Genomic DNA, 16,687 nt, shown 5'->3' on the forward strand with positions numbered 1-16,687 from the left:
CACCATCTAGCCCCACCTATCTTCCAAGCCCATTTCCCTCTGCTGTCTTCCATTCACCCAATTCTTGATAAACTGGAAACTCTGGTTCCCAACCCCTCATCTTTGCTTATATCGATGTCCCAGACCAGGGTGCCCTCTGTTATGAATCTCTGAAGACTAAAATCCCAGCTCCTACTTTAAGGCTAAGCCTTGTAGATAGATGGACAAGTGGATGGCTGGGTGGGTAGGTGGGTGGATGGATGGATGATGGATGGATGGATGGATGGGTAGATGTGTGGGTGGATGGGTAGATGGATGGGTGGATGGGTGGGTGGATGGGTGAATGGGTGGGTGGATGGATGGATGGATGGATGGATGGGTGGTGAGTGGCTGATGAGTGGGTAGCAGGTGGAAGATGGATGGATGAGAAGGTGGATTAGTGGATGGGTAAGTGAAATGGTACGTAGATAGAGAGTTGATGAAGAGATGGATGGGTGAACAGACCGATGGTGGACAGATCATAGATACATGGGTGGGTGAATGGATGGCACACAGAGGACAGACGGAGGGGAAGGTGGGTTAATGGGTGGGTGTATCAGTGTGGGAATGAATGGCTGAGGCACGACTCGATGACCAGGCAGGCAATGGATCAGTGGACAAGTGGAGGCATGAATGGTAGGTGGGTACACAGGTGGTCGGGCAGCAGACAGGTAAGTTCTCCTGATGCTCAATCAGTGCTCTTCCCAGACCCCCCAGAAAACCCTAGAACAAGGCCAAAGGCTCCCCTATAGGCCAGCATCTCAGACAATTCTTGGCCACGGTGAATAGCTCAGAAGCATAGGCCCCAGCGTCGCATTGTCCTACATTCACAGCCTAGCTGAGCAGATTCCCACTGTGTGACCACAGACCAGAAGCTGAGCCTCATTTTCCCCATCTGTTAAATGAGAAGCATCATGCTCTCCCTACAGGGTGCTGTGTGCTAAAACAAAGAATTATGTGCAGAGTCTAGCCCTAGGCATGGCATAGTCAGAGCTGACAATAATTTCCATCCTATTAAAATAAAATTGTTCCAGGGCCTAGAAAAAGAAAAGGGGTGGCCTTCTCTCATTTTGTAAGACTAGGAAAATCCTGATACCAAAACCAGACGTGGATACTATAAGAAGAGAGAAGTATAGGCCAGTTTCACTTATGAATCTAGCTGCCAAGTCCTAAATAAAATACCAGAAAATTGAATCCAGCAGCATATTATGGGGATAATAATATATTGTGCCCAAACGGCGTTACCTCAGGAATGCAAGGGTAGTTCAATATTAAAAAATCAATGCAGTTCAATAAAAGAAAAATCCTAAAGGATCATCTCACTAGATGCTGGGGAAAAAAATTCAATAAAATTTGACATTTTGCAATTAAAAGCTCTGAGACTAGTCAGCTCCTTCTGGTAAAAAGGAACACCTCCAGGCTCCTATGGAAATGGATTCACCCATCCCCCCCCCCCAGAAAATAAACTGGCCTTGGGGGAATTTAATGCTTTTCCCATAGGAACACAGAGGTGGGATTTTAGGCACTGTGGTAGGCCAGTGGGAGAGAATACACGAGGATGTGTGCATGTGTACGTTTGCACACACACACACACACACACACACACACACACAGACACTCCACACGTGCTGGGCCATCTTCCCCTTCTCCAGCCCCAGGCAGTGGGTCACTGCTCCCCAAGGCTCCTGACCATTCCCTTCTCCTTACCTTTGCCCCCTCCCCTTGGCCCAGATCACGCTGTCTATTCAACACCCCAGGGACTTGCTTCCTGCTCCCTGCCACATCCCTGGCCCCCCACCTTGTTCAGAGCTCCAACAGAGCCCATCCGGTCCTACATCACTTCTCTAGCCCCAGTGTAGACAGCCCTGCTGACATCACCACACGCTGTCCTGGACAGGCTCATTCTGCCATCAACTGCATTTCAGAGATCCTATCCCCCACCTAACCAGATGGAATGCCAAGACTGGAAGTTTCCTTACCCATACTTAGGAGCTGACATCTTACACTGATGTGTCCACCTGCTGGTCTCCCCAACTGGACTGTGATTCTGAGGCAGGAATCCTGCCCTCATGTTCAGCCTTGACCCAGGGTCTAGGCCACAGCAGGTGCTCAAAATGCTTTGGGTGGGTGGGTAGATTAATTAATTAGTGTGTATGGCCCCAGAAAAGGACTGACAGAAGACACAGGATGACTTATAAACGTGAGTGTTCCCAACACTCATCCCAGAAGGGTCTTTTTTTTTTTTTAAGTGTTTATTTATTTTAGAGAGAGAGAGAGGGAGAGAAGGAGTGGATGAGTCAGGGAGGGGCAGAAAAAGAGGGAGACACAGAATATGAAGCAGGCTGCAGGCTCTGAACTGTCAGCACAGAGCCCGACGGGGGGCTCGAACTCACAGACCGTGAGATCATGACCTGAGCCGAAGTTGGACACTCAACTCATTGAGCCACCCAGGCGCTCCCCCCGCAAGAAGGGTTTTTGAAATTGGCAAAAGCTTGCCTGAGGTCACCTGGAGAGTCACGGCCCAAGCTGGGAGCCCCCCACCATAACCGCAGGTGCACACCCACCCTTTATACAGAATCCCTTTCCTCATGTGTGCTCTTTGAGCCTCATGACTCCATGAAAGGCAGGGGTGGAGTGTAAAGGGACAGGCAGAAAGAGATGAGACAGAAAGGCAGACAGAGAGCAGCAAAGACCAAAAGCCAAGGAGACACACAGACAAGACACAGACAGACAGGAGGAAGAGATGATGGAGACAAGCAGGCAGGGCCGGCCCACAACAGCCCCAGGCTCCCTTGGCTGCCGCGGCATCTCGAAGGAGGCACCAGCCGGGGAAACTCTGTGACTCCCTCCGGCCTCTGCTGTGCCCAGAGCCCCTATTTATTTGCACGGCCCTGAAATTCAGGAATTTCTCAGGGCTGCCAGTGGGGCGGCAGTGTGCAGCAAATGGTGGGTTCTGGCCCAGGCTGCGGCATAACCGTTGGGCCCCCTGGTGCCATCAGCCGCCCCGCCACAGCACAGACAGACAGCAAGCAGGACCGAGCTCTGGACTCGCCCAGGCTGCTGGGCCACTCCAGTGTGTGACCCTCTGAGAAGCCATCTGCACATGGGCCCAATCAAAGCAGCCTCTCAGCAACACGGGCAGTGGGGGATGGGGGGTAGGGAAGGGACTCAAGGAGATGATGTAGAGACCCTAGCACTGTGCCTGGCAAACAACAGGCACTCAATACATGCTCAATATTTTTAAAAATTACTGTTCCCAGCTACTCTAAATCTGTCACACCTCCTCAAATCTGCCCGTTTCCTCGGTTCCCTCTGCCAGGCACATCCTTCTTCCTCTTAGCAAACTCCTATTCATCCCAACCCCTCACCATCCCCTCCTCTGAGAAAGCTTTCCTCAGAGTTCACAGATGCTTCTTTTGACCCCCCTGCACTCTGTACGTGGAGTGCCTGAATCTTCACAGGGTTCACGGACAAGAAGGATGTGAACAAGAGGATTAGACCAAACCCTCGGAGAGTAACGGACTCTGCCCACATCCTCACCACGGGGTAAGTGTGGTTGGGTTGGAGGCCAAGACCCCACAGCCCCCACCCCCTCTCTCAACTCCCTATTTAATGAAGGTCTAGCCCAGATGGGCCCGCCAAGTGAGATAGGAATGGGGAAAAAAAGTGTAGGCCATTTATACAGAGCAATCCAATGATGCTGTGGGGATTCCCACCCTTTTCTCCTGGCAAGAGAACCCCAATTTCCCTCTGGGGAGCCATCCTCTCTCGGGCTACGTGGACCACATGATCCCAGAGCTGCCAGGCCACCTGACTGCCACATGGGTGAGCCTGCCTGAGAATAACACAGCATGGAGGATGGAGACACAGTCCTAAGGGCATCTTTAGAGCCCCTGGATACAGCCAAGCCTGAAACTACACCCTGTACTTTTCATTCCATGACTTTTCTTTTTTAAGTTTATTTATTTTGGGAGACAGCGAGCATAATAAGCGTGGGAGAGGCAGAGAGAGAGAGAAAGAGAGAAAATCAGAAGCAGGCCCCACACTGTCAGCATGGAACCCAACCTGGAGCTCAATCTCATAAACTGTGAGATCGCGACCTGAGCTGAAATCAAGAGTCAGACGCTTAACTGACTGAGCCACACAGGTGTCCCCATTCCATGACTTTTTTGTTTATGTGATACTTTCTCTCACCTATGATCAAAATAATCCTGACATTTATGATGAGAAAGTCAGACTAGCAACCGTGTTGTCTGCTGCTGACATGACTCCAAGGATGTTTGTTTCTGGAATTAGTAAACTTGGTCCCTGCCATAGGCCCCTCTGGCACTAGCAGTCTGCTCCACTCAGGGCCCGTTCTCAGGGACCGTCTGGAGACAGCCCAGAGAGCCATGTCAATATCACGACCCCACCGCTGGCCGCAGCCCATTGGCCAGGGGTGGAAGTTTCGCCCAAGCTAGGCCAATCAGGGCTCTTCCCCGGGACTCTGAACTGGAACTAAAGGAACACACGGACCATCCGGTGGAAGAGACTGTGAGCCAGGAGGCCTCCAAGCTGAGGGCAGGCACGTTTCAGTCAATTGGAGAGAACCAACCAGGCGCACAGAGAAAAGCAGAGACAAAACGAAGTTGGGGTGTCAGGCAGGCTTGGCGGCATCGGGGTCCCTAGCTGCAGCCTTCTGGGGCCAGTAGGTCCCTAGTCTTTCCTGACAATGCAGCGGAGCCCTCTGCTCCTCCTGAGAGGCCTCAAGCGAACTCCACATGGAGGAGAAATCCCTCACCCCACAACACATAGGCCCCCTCGGAAGCCAGGAACGGGGAAACCATCCTGAGGGACAGAGTCCAGGGCGTGGCGGGGCCACCGTGCCTTACGCTCAGGCCCTACCACCCCCGTGAGACTCCCGAGGTCTGGAACCGAGGGAGGGTCGCTGCTCCCAGCCCATGCACAGGAAGCCACAGCCATTCCAAGGGAGCACACCTGGGTCAGGCATGTCTTGCCTTGGGGTCACAGTGGGGCATTTCAGGCACAGGCAACTGACGTCACCATATCCTCTCCACGGCCAGCACTCCAGTAAACTAGTCTGTCTCCCTTGTCAGGGGGTAAGGTCAGCCACTCCGTTCAAGAAAACAAGTTGCAGGGGTGAGGGGAGTAGGGCAGGACTTTCCCTCACGCCAGGGCACGTGGCTAACTAAGGGCTCACCGGCCATTGCTGTGCGTGTTACTGGCATTATCCATGAGAAGGAACGTTAATGGCATCCGCTCACTGCACTTCACCGCCTGCGAGGCACTTTGCTGCCTAGGCAGGCCTAAATTCCCCATGTCACCCAAAGACTGGGCCCAGCCTCACCTCACCAGGTACCATCAACCTCTTTCCTCAGCGCTGGAGCCCTGGCCCTAAGGCCCCAGCCCCTTACCCCCTTGGCATGGACCCTGGGCCACCCGACGCCTCAGGGAAGGCTCCCCACGCCCCCCCCCCCCCCGCCTGAGAACCAGGGACTTGGTCTCAGAGAAGACATCCCTGCTGGAGGGACTGCAGCCTCCTCTCACAGCCCTGCCCAGCAGGAAACATGCCAACAAGCGCCCAGAAAGTGGGAGGGGGGTCCCCAGCAGACGAGAGGTGCGGCATGACCAGCTAGAGGGGTCTGTCCAAGTGGGGCTACAGAAGACCGTGCAGGGTGAGGTCAGATCTCAGGCACAAAGCCGGGGTCACGGAGGCCTGGGGACAGTAATTATCCCCCTCCTCATTCTCTTTCACAGAGAACATCTCCCTGACACTTGCCAACCTTCCTCTGTACCAAGAAAGGGCGGGTCCCACAGCCGCAGGCTGAGGCAGGGAACAGAAGCAGCTATAGGACCCGAAGTCCTGCTCGGAGGCTGTTACCTGCATTTTCATGGGTATTGCTGATTTAGGGCAAGTCTGATTTTTTTGTCTACTGTTGTGACAAAAGATCTCCTTTTAAATAAATTTAACAGGGGAAGGATTTTTAAAAAGATACTATGGGGCGCCCGGGTGGCTCAGTCAGTTAAGCGCCTGACTTCAGCTCAGGCCATGATCTCACAGTTGATGGGCTTGAGCCCCTTCATCAGGCTCTGTGCTGACAGCTCAGAGCCTGGGGCCTGCTTCGGATTCTGTGTTTCCCTCTCTCTCTGCCCCTCCCCTGCTCACACTCTGTCTGTCTGTCTCTCTCTCTCTCAAAAATAAACATTTTTTAAAAAAAATTAAGAATAAGTAAAGAATAAAAATATACTATGTATAACATCAAGGCACAGGAGGTTGGGAGATACGGCAGAAAATGTGCTAGTATTATGCTAATCATCCCTTTATCAGAAGAGGAAGCCGATACCCACTGGCTTTTTCCCCAAGAAAGGACACAAGGCCCCCTACGGGGCCTGCCTTCATCAGCCCCTGTAATCAGACAACAGCAGCCAGAGACCCTGGGGTGCCGATGGTCAGACAACATTTGAAGGAATCCGCTCTGAGGACATGCCAGGGGAGCAGATAAGGGACACTGAGATGCTCAGACAGCACCAAACCACCACGAGGACAGCTAATCTCTCAGCTCCCGAGGACCAGGAAGGCTGACGCGGAAACCACAGTGAAGAGCTGTGGTCGTGTGTGTGTGTGTGTGTGTGTGTGTGTGTGTGTGCGCCCGCACGTGTGTATGCGCACATGCCTGCAGGGGGTCAAGGAAGGTACAGTGTGTCTGTGTCTTTGAGGAGTTGGCACAGGTCAAGCCCACCCATGCCTTGACCCCTTGTGCTGCCCTGGTCCTCCGAGATCCTGTCCCACTGTGCCTGTCCCATGCATTCCCAGCCGGCTGTGCTCTCCTGCTCAGACTCCTTCCCTGGTCCCTAGGACTCAGGCTACAGACTCTTTGGGGGCTGGGGAGGTGTTCTCAGGGGTCCTGAGAGTTCTCTACCACAGTATTTTTAATGTTGTATTTTCATTGTGAGGAGACAGGAGAAGAACAGAATTTTCTGGGTCACCTAGAGCTCACTTAGGGACGGAAGACACAGCTGGGAATTCAGGGCCAGGATGGGAGACCCAGGCTGAGGAAAGAGCTCTGGGAGGCTCATCAAGGCCTGATGTGTCCTGGGGACACCTGAGTGGTTCAGTTGGTTAAGTGTCTGACTCTTAAAATTTTTTTTAATGTTTATTTATTTTTGAGAGAGAGAGAGAGCCACAGAGTGAGAGTGGGGGAGGAACAGAGAGAGTGGGAGACACGGAATCCGAAGCAGGTTCCAGGCCCTGAGCTGTCAGCACAGAGCCTGACGCAGGGCTTGAACTCACAGACCTCGAGATCATGACCTGAGCCGAAGTTGGATGCTTAACCAACTGAGCCACCCAGGCGCCCCAAAGTGTCTGACTCTTGATTTTGGCTCAGGTCATGATCTCATGGTTCGTGAGTTCAAACCCTGTGTTGGGCTCTGTGCTGAAAGCATGGAGCCTGCGTGGGATTCTCTCCCTCCCTCTCTCCCTCTCTGAAAAATAAATAAAAATTAAAAAAATAATAATAACTGATGTGTCCTGACCACAAGGCCAAGGGCTGGCCCCTACGCAGACCATGGCGTCTCAGTGATCAGAATATAGAGACACAAGACAGGAGAATGGGGTCATGGCACTCAAAGAGCCTAGCTAGCACGCATCAGAGAAGCACTGTGTACCTACCAAGAGCCGTGCTTGGGGCTTTCCACATGTCCTGCAGTCTGCACACTCAGGCTACTAGGCAGGCCACGAGCACCAGGCCCACTTCACAGATGGAGAAGCTGAGGCTGGGAGACACGGCCCTCATTATCCAGGATCGTGGGACGTGTGCCAGCACCCTCCTTGCTTCCCTGGCCTGGCAAAGCCCTCACCCCACCGTCACTCCACACGTCAGGCCCTCTTCCCACATTTCAGGCCACTCCTGGGCATCAAACAGCAGAGCCAGGATGAGGAAACTGAAACCCTAGGAGGTGAGATTAAAGGCCCAGGAGGCCAGGGTCTGCCTGAAGGCAAGAAGCCTCCGGTGGCCACAGGCGGCCGTCCCACTCCCCAGGAGCAACGGTGTGCACTGCCCCTGCCCCCCACCCTCTGGGCCCGGCCAAGTCTCCCAGCCCCGGGCGGGCAGGCGGCCCACTTCCTCACGAGCACTGTGACCTGGGTGGGGTCACTCTGGCCTACAACGCAGCATCCCCCCCACCAGAAAAGCTAGGCTCCCCACCCTCAAGGAAGGAAATAACCTTTCCCCAAACCAGCACTTTCTTTGCAACAATCTCCATATATGAGAAGACAGAGGCATTTTTGCAGTGTTTCCAAATTCCAATAACCGTGAGGACAATGGTGCAAAATGACGCATGCCCTGACCTGACAGGGGCCCCGGGAAGGGACCCGACTGGAGCAGGAGAATGAGCAGTGCGTGCCAGCCGTGCCTGTAATGAAAGGGCAGGCCATCCGGAGCAGGACCCAGAGGCGGACAGACCTGGCTCCCGCTCCGTTCCTCCTCCCCACTTGCCGTGTGACTACAGGCAGGCATGCCCCTCTCTGAGCCTCAGTTTCCCTGCCCTGTCACTCTCACAGGACTTCCACCTACCATTTTACCCCCTCCGGTCCCACCCTCGTGCTTGGGCTGCCAGAGGGACCGTCTAATGCTTTGGCCACGTCCATCCTCTTCTAAGAAATGCCCCAAGGCTGCCCAGCTCCAGTTCACAGACCAGGATGTGAGGTGCTCCATTGTCGGAGTCTAGTCCACCAGCACACCCGTACTTCCCACCTGCCCTTCTCCAAGACACGCTGGGTTTTCTCCCGTCCTTGTCTCTCTCTCACCCTTTTACCTTCACATCACAGTGCCTGTATCACCTCCTCCAGGAAGCCCTCCCGGACCACTGCCAGACTCAGCTAGGTGCCTCTCTGGCTCTCATGACCTCTAGGCTATCCTTCAGGACAGCCCTGACCGAAGCATGTCAGAACTGCCTGTGTGCATCCCTGGGGCCCTCGGGTTAGCATGGGAGGGACACTGAGCCACCCCACACCAGAGGCTACTGCAAGCACCCCAAAACCTTGGGCACACATCCTTGGCGTGATGTCTAGGGAGCCACTGACCAGGAACCTTGACTTCATAAGCCTCTCCCTGGCTGTTCAAAGCAATGCTCAGCCATGGTTCCTAACCCTCCCAGAGAACGACCACAATTCCACTACTCGCCATTGCCCCATAAGGCCCAGCTCTAGGCCCCAGTGGTCTTCCCCCAACAGCCCAGGGGTGCAGAACTTTAAAATCTCAATATGGGTAACCTGGGTGGCTCAGTCGGTTAAGCGTATGACTTCAGCTCAGGTTATGGTCTCACTACTCGTGAGTTCGAGCCCCGTGTCATACTCTGTGCTGACAGCTCAGAGCCTGGAGCCCGCTTCAGATTCTGTGTCTCCCTCTCTCTCTGCCCCTGCCCCATGCTATCTCTCTCAAAAGCAAATAAACATTAAAAAATAATAATAAAAAGTTTTAAATCTCATTCAGAGCTCACCCCTCCCTGAATTGAATGTGTCACACCAAGAATAAAAATGAAAGCCCTCCTGTGGCCCCCAGACCTGGCCTACCAGTGGCTCTCCTTGAGCATGGGGGTCCTGATCTCCACCTGCTCCAGGTCATTTGTACCTGCTGTGACTACTCCTCCCAAAGTGTCTGCTCCCCTGCTTCCTCCGATGCTCTACCCCACCTCCCAGGCTTGGACCAGCTTTGCCATTTCTTCATTGCATGCACGGCCAGCACAGGACACCACAGTGAGCACCCGTAAGTCTCCTGTGTGTGTTTCCTGCCAGAACGTGTTCTGTGGGGGCAGAGGATGTTGTCTTGGGCACTTATTCCAAGCACTTAAAGCAGAACCCAGTACCCAGTGGATGCCCAGGAAATATCTGCTGAATGAAGGAATGAGTGACCTCATTTTCTCCTTCTGTTAACCCTAACAGAGAGAGATATGACACCCATTTTACAGAGGAGGAAACTGAGGCTCAGTGGGGTAAGTCACTGGCCTGATGGGAGCACAGCCTGTGGTGTCAGGACTGTGAATCTGAACCCTACAGGATGCCAAAGCAGGGGATTTCCTGCACCTGACTGCCCCCGGTTCTGGACCTGTAGCCAGCCCGGGGCGGGGGGGCTGACTATGGAAACAGTCTCAGGACTGAACAGTCAATGCCATGGTGCCCACGCCAGGAAGAGCCAGCAGTCACATCACCAGAAGGAAACACACCCACAGGAAAAGGGGGTAAGAAACAAGGAGAGAGAAAAAGGGTGGGATTTTTCTTTTGTCCATTGGCCAAACTTTGCAAAAAGTGACTCTGTTACCATCTAATTTGATCACAGTGGAAACTTTTGCATGCCATGCCAGGAAGAAGTCCGTCTGCTCAACAACAAGGTCAGTAAAGCAGGGAATTTAAAAACCATCCTCAAACACTCCCACTTAAAATTCACAAACCAACAGTCACCCACCAACTGCCCAACTGCTTTTTAATTTGATGTTTTGAGCAGGCAATCCAGTCACATGGTTCAAAAAGCAGAAAATATAAACAAGGCACAGCATGGGGGGTGTCACCTAACCCTTGCACCCTAGCCCCCCACCTGCCCACTCCGACCCACCCCCACCCCCAGGTAACCACACCAGTGAACCTTGTTCTTTATGCACATACAAGCCAATGTGCGTTTGTATTTCTTTCTTCTTCTTCTTCTTTTTTTAGTTTATTCATTTATTGGGGGGGGGAGGAGGGGCAGAACGAGCAAGGAGAAACGGAGGATCCCAAGCAGGCTCCACACTGTCAGCACAGAGCCCGATATGGGGCTCGAATTCACAATCCTCAAGATCATGACCTGAGCCAAAATGAAGAGTCAGACACTGACCCGACTGAGCCACCCAAGTGTCCCATGAATTTGTTTTTCTTATTTGACATAAGAGTAGCATGTTTTAGGGGCACCTGGGTGGCTCAGCTGGTCAAGCGTCTAACTTCGGCTCAGGTCATGATCTCACAGTTCGTAGGTTTGAGCCCCACGTCAGGCTCTGTGCTGACAGCTCAGAGCCTAGAGCCTGCTTCAGATTCTGTCTCTCTCTCTCTCTCTCTCTCAGCCCCTCCCCCACTTGCGCTCTGTCTCTCTCTATATATATATACCAAAAATAAATAAACATTAAAAAACTTGTTTAAAAATTAAAAAATAAAAATTTTTAATAAAAATTTTTTTAAATAGTATGCTTTACATGCCATTCAGCACCTTGTTTTCCTCTCTTAACAGATCTTTTTTAAATTTTTTTTTTCAACATTTATTTGTTTTTGGGACAGAGAGAGACAGAGCATGAACGGGGGAGGGGCAGAGAGAGGGAGACACAGAATCGGAAACAGGCTCCAGGCTCTGAGCCATCAGCCCAGAGCCTGACGCGGGGCTCGAACTCACGGACCGCGAGATCATGACCTGGCTGAAGTCGGACGCTTAACCGACTGCGCCACCCAGGCACCCCTCTCTTAACAGATCTTGAAAGACCTTTCTTTCCACAGAGAGCATCCTCATTTTTTGTAGCTGCATCATATTCCATGGCGAGGCTGTGCCACCATCTACTTAATCAGCATCCATCACCCTGGATCTCAAACGTCTGCCCACAGACCTGTCTCCCCCACCCGCCCGTAGCTTCTCAAGGGTGAGAACTGCACCCCAGCACGGGGCCTGGCACAGGCCTCCTGATCTTATGGCTCGAGGGCATGATTTAAAACAGAAATCAGATCTCACTGCTCCTTCCCTCAAAACTTTTCAGTAGCTTTCAAACTCCCTGCCCTGCCCCTTCTTCACTTCCTCAGCCCCCTCCCTCCCCTCCCTTACCCACTCCCACCTCCTTCTTTTCCATCCCTCACACACACCAAGCAAGGTCCCACCTCAGGGCCTTTGCACTAGCTGTGCCCCTTGCCTGGCATTCTCCCTCACCACTCTGGTCTCAGCTCAGAAATCCTCTCTTCAAAGGACCCTCCCTGCCCACCTGGATTTGGTTGTCCTGCGGACTTAAACTTCTCTACAGCATCTGAAATCAACCTAATTCATTTGTCACCTGACTCACCCCACCTCACCCCTCCAACTAGAAAATAAACTGCATGGGAGCAAAGACAATGTCCGCACTGTCCACCGTGAGTCCCTACCTGGAAGGTGCCTCACCTAGGATGTGACTCCCGCACTTGGCCCAGGGGAGCCAAGCTCCTGCAGCAGCTCCCGCCTGACAGAATTATTCCTGCCAGCCCTCACAGAGATCATGGGACCATGGGAGCACAGCGGCCAGAATCCTGTTGCAAGCTACAACTGAACTGCATCCCCGGGGCCAGGCCTTCGTCCGGGGGAGGCCCTTCGGAGTTCAGGAAGCCCGGGAGGCGGGCTACACCCAAATGCCTCCTGGAAAGCAGAACCCAGGATTCCATCCTCCCCTCCCCACTTCAGGACCATGAGCACCGGGAAGCCATCAGAGGATATCCACTTTACAGAAGGTAAGACTGAGGCCCAGAGAAGGGAGGGACAGGCCCTCTGCACTACCTTGTACAGCCCAGCAGGAAAGACAACCTTCAGCAAGTATGAGGAAGAGGCCAGGGCTGCCCATCACCCCCAGTCACTCTGGAAGGGCGGGTCCTCATTCAGTCAGGCCAGCAAACGTCCAGGAGGTGGCACATCACTAGGGCACTTCACTTACGTGAATGTAGCCATGTACATGTGCTCACAAGAGACAGCATGGGAACTAGGTCTTAAAATAACACAGCAACTGCCCCACCCATGCCACCCATGGAGAGGCCACCCAAGGAATGGGAGCCGGGAGCTGGAGCCTGTTCCCCACCTGGGTCCCTCCTCGCAAGGCATCTTGGGCACCAAGGCCGACCTGGGCTTACTGAGGAAAATGCTCACACCCACGGCCCCCACATGTAAGACCAACGTGAAATCTGACGTCCAACACAGCACACGATGATGCTCCTGAGGCCGTACAGACTTGAGACTCAGGAATCTTCACCCTGGTGGTCACGGGGTCACAGAGACTATGACCATAAAGACTAAAGCAGAGGGGCCTGGGTGGCTCAGGCAGTTGAGCATCCGACTCTCGATTTTGGCTCAGGTCATGATCTCACAGGCATGGGATCAAGCTCCTGAGCGTGGAGCCGGCTTGGCATTCTACCCCGGCCCTCTCTCTCGGTCTCTCTCTCCCTCTGCCCTTGCCCCTCTCCCTGCCTCACTCTCTCTATATAAAATAAAAAAATAATAGTACAATTTAAAAAGCACTGAAGGGGCGCCTGGGTGGCGCAGTCGGTTGAGCGTCCGACTTCAGCCAGGTCACGATCTCGCGGTCCGTGAGTTCGAGCCCCGCGTCGGGCTCTGGGCTGACGGCTCAGAGCCTGGAGCCTGTTTCCGATTCTGTGTCTCCCTCTCTCTCTGCCCCTCCCCCGTTCATGCTCTGTCTCTCTCTGTCCCAAAAATAAATAAACGTTGAAAAAAAAAATTTTTTTTTAATAAATAAATAAATAAAAAGCACTGAAAACTGCTGAGCTTTCAGGCTGATAAAAGGAACCTGGGCAGTCGGTCAGTTTGCATGAAATCTTCACTTTAGGCCCTGAATTTAGCTCTACCCTGACCCCTGAAGAGAAAGCAGCTGCACTTCCCTCGGTCATTCCACAAGCAGTTATTAAGCATCTACCGTGTGCCAGGCGTGGACCTGACTCAGGGAATTCGCCCAGGGTGGATGAGACCCAAGTCCCTCCTCTTGTGGATTCCTTGGGGGGAGGGGGAGAGGGGGGACAAAGAGCTTGGCTGTAGGGTCAGGAAAATCTGGGTTGAAATCCCAGCTCTACCATGTGTCTGCTGGAAAACTCCAAGCCTCAGTTTCCCCATCTGTCAAACAGGGTAAGGATGTGACCTTGCAGAATCAATGACAGGATCTAGGAAGAAATGTGATGGTCAAGGTCTGGCTCTGAGATCATTGCCTCCCTTCCATGGGGCTCCCGGGACACTGTCCCCCACAGCCCAGCAGAAAGTGCCCGCCATCACCACAAAGATGCCTTGCGGTCCAGGTCCTAGCATGCCTTTCAATGCACTGAAGAAGTATGAGGCTCACTCAAGGCTTCCCCAGCCATGGGTGAGTGGACTAGCCTAGACCCCTTCAGGGTGGGCAAGGCAGCAAAAACAGCCTAGTTTATACAGCAGGCACAGCCAACACAGAGGCCTGTGCAAGGCAGGTAGGAGCTGAGAACGTACAAGCAGGCCTGGTGGAGACTTTGGCCAAATGGTGCTCCCTCCCACCCTCAGGGGCAGAAGGCAGGCAGCCCTAGCCAATGGGTACCGCAGGGGGACGTGGACCCTGAGCTGCCAGGCACTGCGATTTTTCAAGTGAAGATGGAAATCCGGACTTTTATGTGAAACCTGCCAATTTGCAAATGCTGGCAACTAATTAAATATTTAAAAATAATAACAACATGGTAAGAGCCAAACAAAACACACAGAGCCAGTCAAAGCTAAGGCTGGCAGGTTTGCACAGCCGGAGTAAGATTCTTTGATTTCACCCATTCCCTGCCCACTTCCCCCATCTCCCAGCTCTGGATGCAGGAGGGGAGGGTGAAAGTAGAGGGAGCAACACTTACAGGTCCCTCCCTCCTCCTGGCGGGGGTCTTCACCCTCATCTGCATGTGGGGAAGGTGAGGCAGGCTCAGGGCCCCAATCTTTCAGCTGCAAACCCACGCTGGGACCACTGTGGAGGCTTGCTCTGCCAGGGACCTAGACCAGTCCCCATTCGAGGGGCTCTGGGTGATGCCCCGCACCCAAATCTTTTTTTAGTTTGGCTTGCCATGGTAACACCTGCTGGCTCACACCAGCTCTGGACCAGTCCAAAATGCAATCACCTGGTAACAGTAAAGACAGAAAAGGGCAACCCTGCTTGGGAGAGCAGGGTGGGGGAAGGGGAGAGGATGCAGGGGCTGATAAGGAGTGAGCAGGCTGGTGGAGTCTGGCCCATCCCCGAAGGCCCCTCCCTAGGCTCTCAATGCTCCCACAGCCTCCCAGGCCCCAGGGCAAGACAGCCTCAGCCAAGAGACATCCCCCCAGCCCTACTCTGGCTCCCAGCAAACTCAGGAGAGCAGTGCCCGTTAGAGTCGGGAGTGTCAGGGCACAGGGGGACCGTGAAGTTGTCGGCGTCTGTGACTCTGTGCAAGACTCAGTGCGTGCGGGGATGTTTGTTACTCCAGCTACGCGCGAGACACGTGTGTGACACATGTGAGATAGATATGCCTGTGTGACAGACACACGTGTGGCAGACACGCATGGGTGCTAGGGGAGGCACACGCGTGGAACGGAGACACAACTGTGTGAGAGAGGCGTGTGTGTCTGGGAGACGCCCGAGCGAGAGGCACGTGTGTATGAGGCATGGGTGTGCAAGAGCGACGTGTGTGGGAGATGAGTGTGAGGACCCGGATCATGTGTGTGAGAGATGGGAGGGGGGGCAGCCCTGAGCACGGGACTTTATGACTGGGGGGATGGGGTGAGGGATGGTGGGTGCGCCCAGGCAGAGGGTGCAGGAACTCCTGGATACTGGTGTGGGTGCCTGTGTGGCAGTGAGCGTGACGGGCGGGGGGGAACTGACGATGTGAGCGTTGACGGTGGGGGTGGTGCCCGACGACGGAGGGACCTGAGGGGCAGGGGGAGAGGGGGAGGGGGCGTAGGGAAGGAGTGGAGCCATGCTGGGGCTGGGGGGCGGTGACCGGCTGGGTGCAGCGGAGGGCAGGGGCGGCAGCACAGGGGGTGGGGAGGGGGGGGTGGCTGGGGGGACCCTGCCCGCGGACCCCGAGACCCCCCGCACCCCCCTCCCGGCGCTGGCCTCAGTGCCCGCATCCGTCCAATGGGACCGGGACCGGGATGGCGAGCCCGCGGCGGGGCGGGTGTGGACACCCCGTGGCTCCGGGCGCCCGTCCGCGGGGCGGCCGAACCGTCGGGGCGTCCGAGGGCCCCCAAGCCACCGCGGCGAGCGGCGGGCTGGCGGGGCGCGGCGCGGGAGAGGAGGTGGGGACCCCGCGCGGCAGGGGCTCGGCGCGCACTCACCGCGGGGCGCTCCGCACGTCTGGCCGCCCGTCCGTCAGTCCGCCCGGCCGTCGGCGCGTCGAGAGCCGCGAGCCCCGGCTGTGCGCGGCGCGGGGCGGGGCGGAGGCGCGGAGGGGCGGCCCCAGCCAGCCCCGGGCCCCCTCCCCTGCCTCCGCCTCCGGGGCGGGGTCTCGCCGCGGGCCGGGGAGGGGGCCGAGCCCGTGCCTCTGGCGGCGAGCGGAGCCTTGCGAACCGACGCCCAGAGACTGCCCCCCCCCCCCCCGCCCCCAGCGCGTCCGCGGCGGAGCCCTGAGTACCCGACCCGCCCGGCACCTCTCTTGCCCCGCCCGGTCTAAACTCCGAGTTCCTCAGCCAGCCTGGGCCTCAGTGTTCCCACCTAGGAGATGGGCTCAGCAACCCGGGGCACGCTGGGAGGGCCTGAGGGTGTGGGTACCACGCTGCCAAGGGGCAGGCGGTGTGATAGGGGCAGAAGGCAGGCTTCTCCGTCCCCCTTGCTGCCCACCCTGGGAGCTTCCGCGCTCCGCCTGACCTGCATGCACCCCCACACTGCTACCGCAGGTCCTTGGGCAGATGGTTCCCAGCCCCGGCTTCGGGGCAGTCCAGGTTTG

General features: G+C 55.1%; 1 protein-coding gene across 1 annotated transcript in view; it reads right to left on the reverse strand.

The window, feature by feature from the left end:
• FBLN2 (fibulin 2) overlaps window positions 1-16,141 on the reverse strand; it is a 90,031-nt gene extending 73,890 nt beyond the window's left edge. Inside the window, exon 1 of the mRNA XM_047095486.1 lies at window positions 16,080-16,141. The gene's annotated coding sequence lies outside the window, so the exon portion shown is untranslated. The remainder of the gene's footprint in view (window positions 1-16,079) is intronic.
• Window positions 16,142-16,687: the final 546 nt, after the last annotated feature.

The sequence above is a fragment of the Lynx rufus genome, unplaced genomic scaffold (genome assembly GCF_022079265.1).
Source record: "Lynx rufus isolate CCGP_SWC_20201006 ecotype Redwood Valley unplaced genomic scaffold, mLynRuf1.p SCAF_4, whole genome shotgun sequence".
NCBI lineage: Eukaryota > Metazoa > Chordata > Mammalia > Carnivora > Felidae > Lynx > Lynx rufus.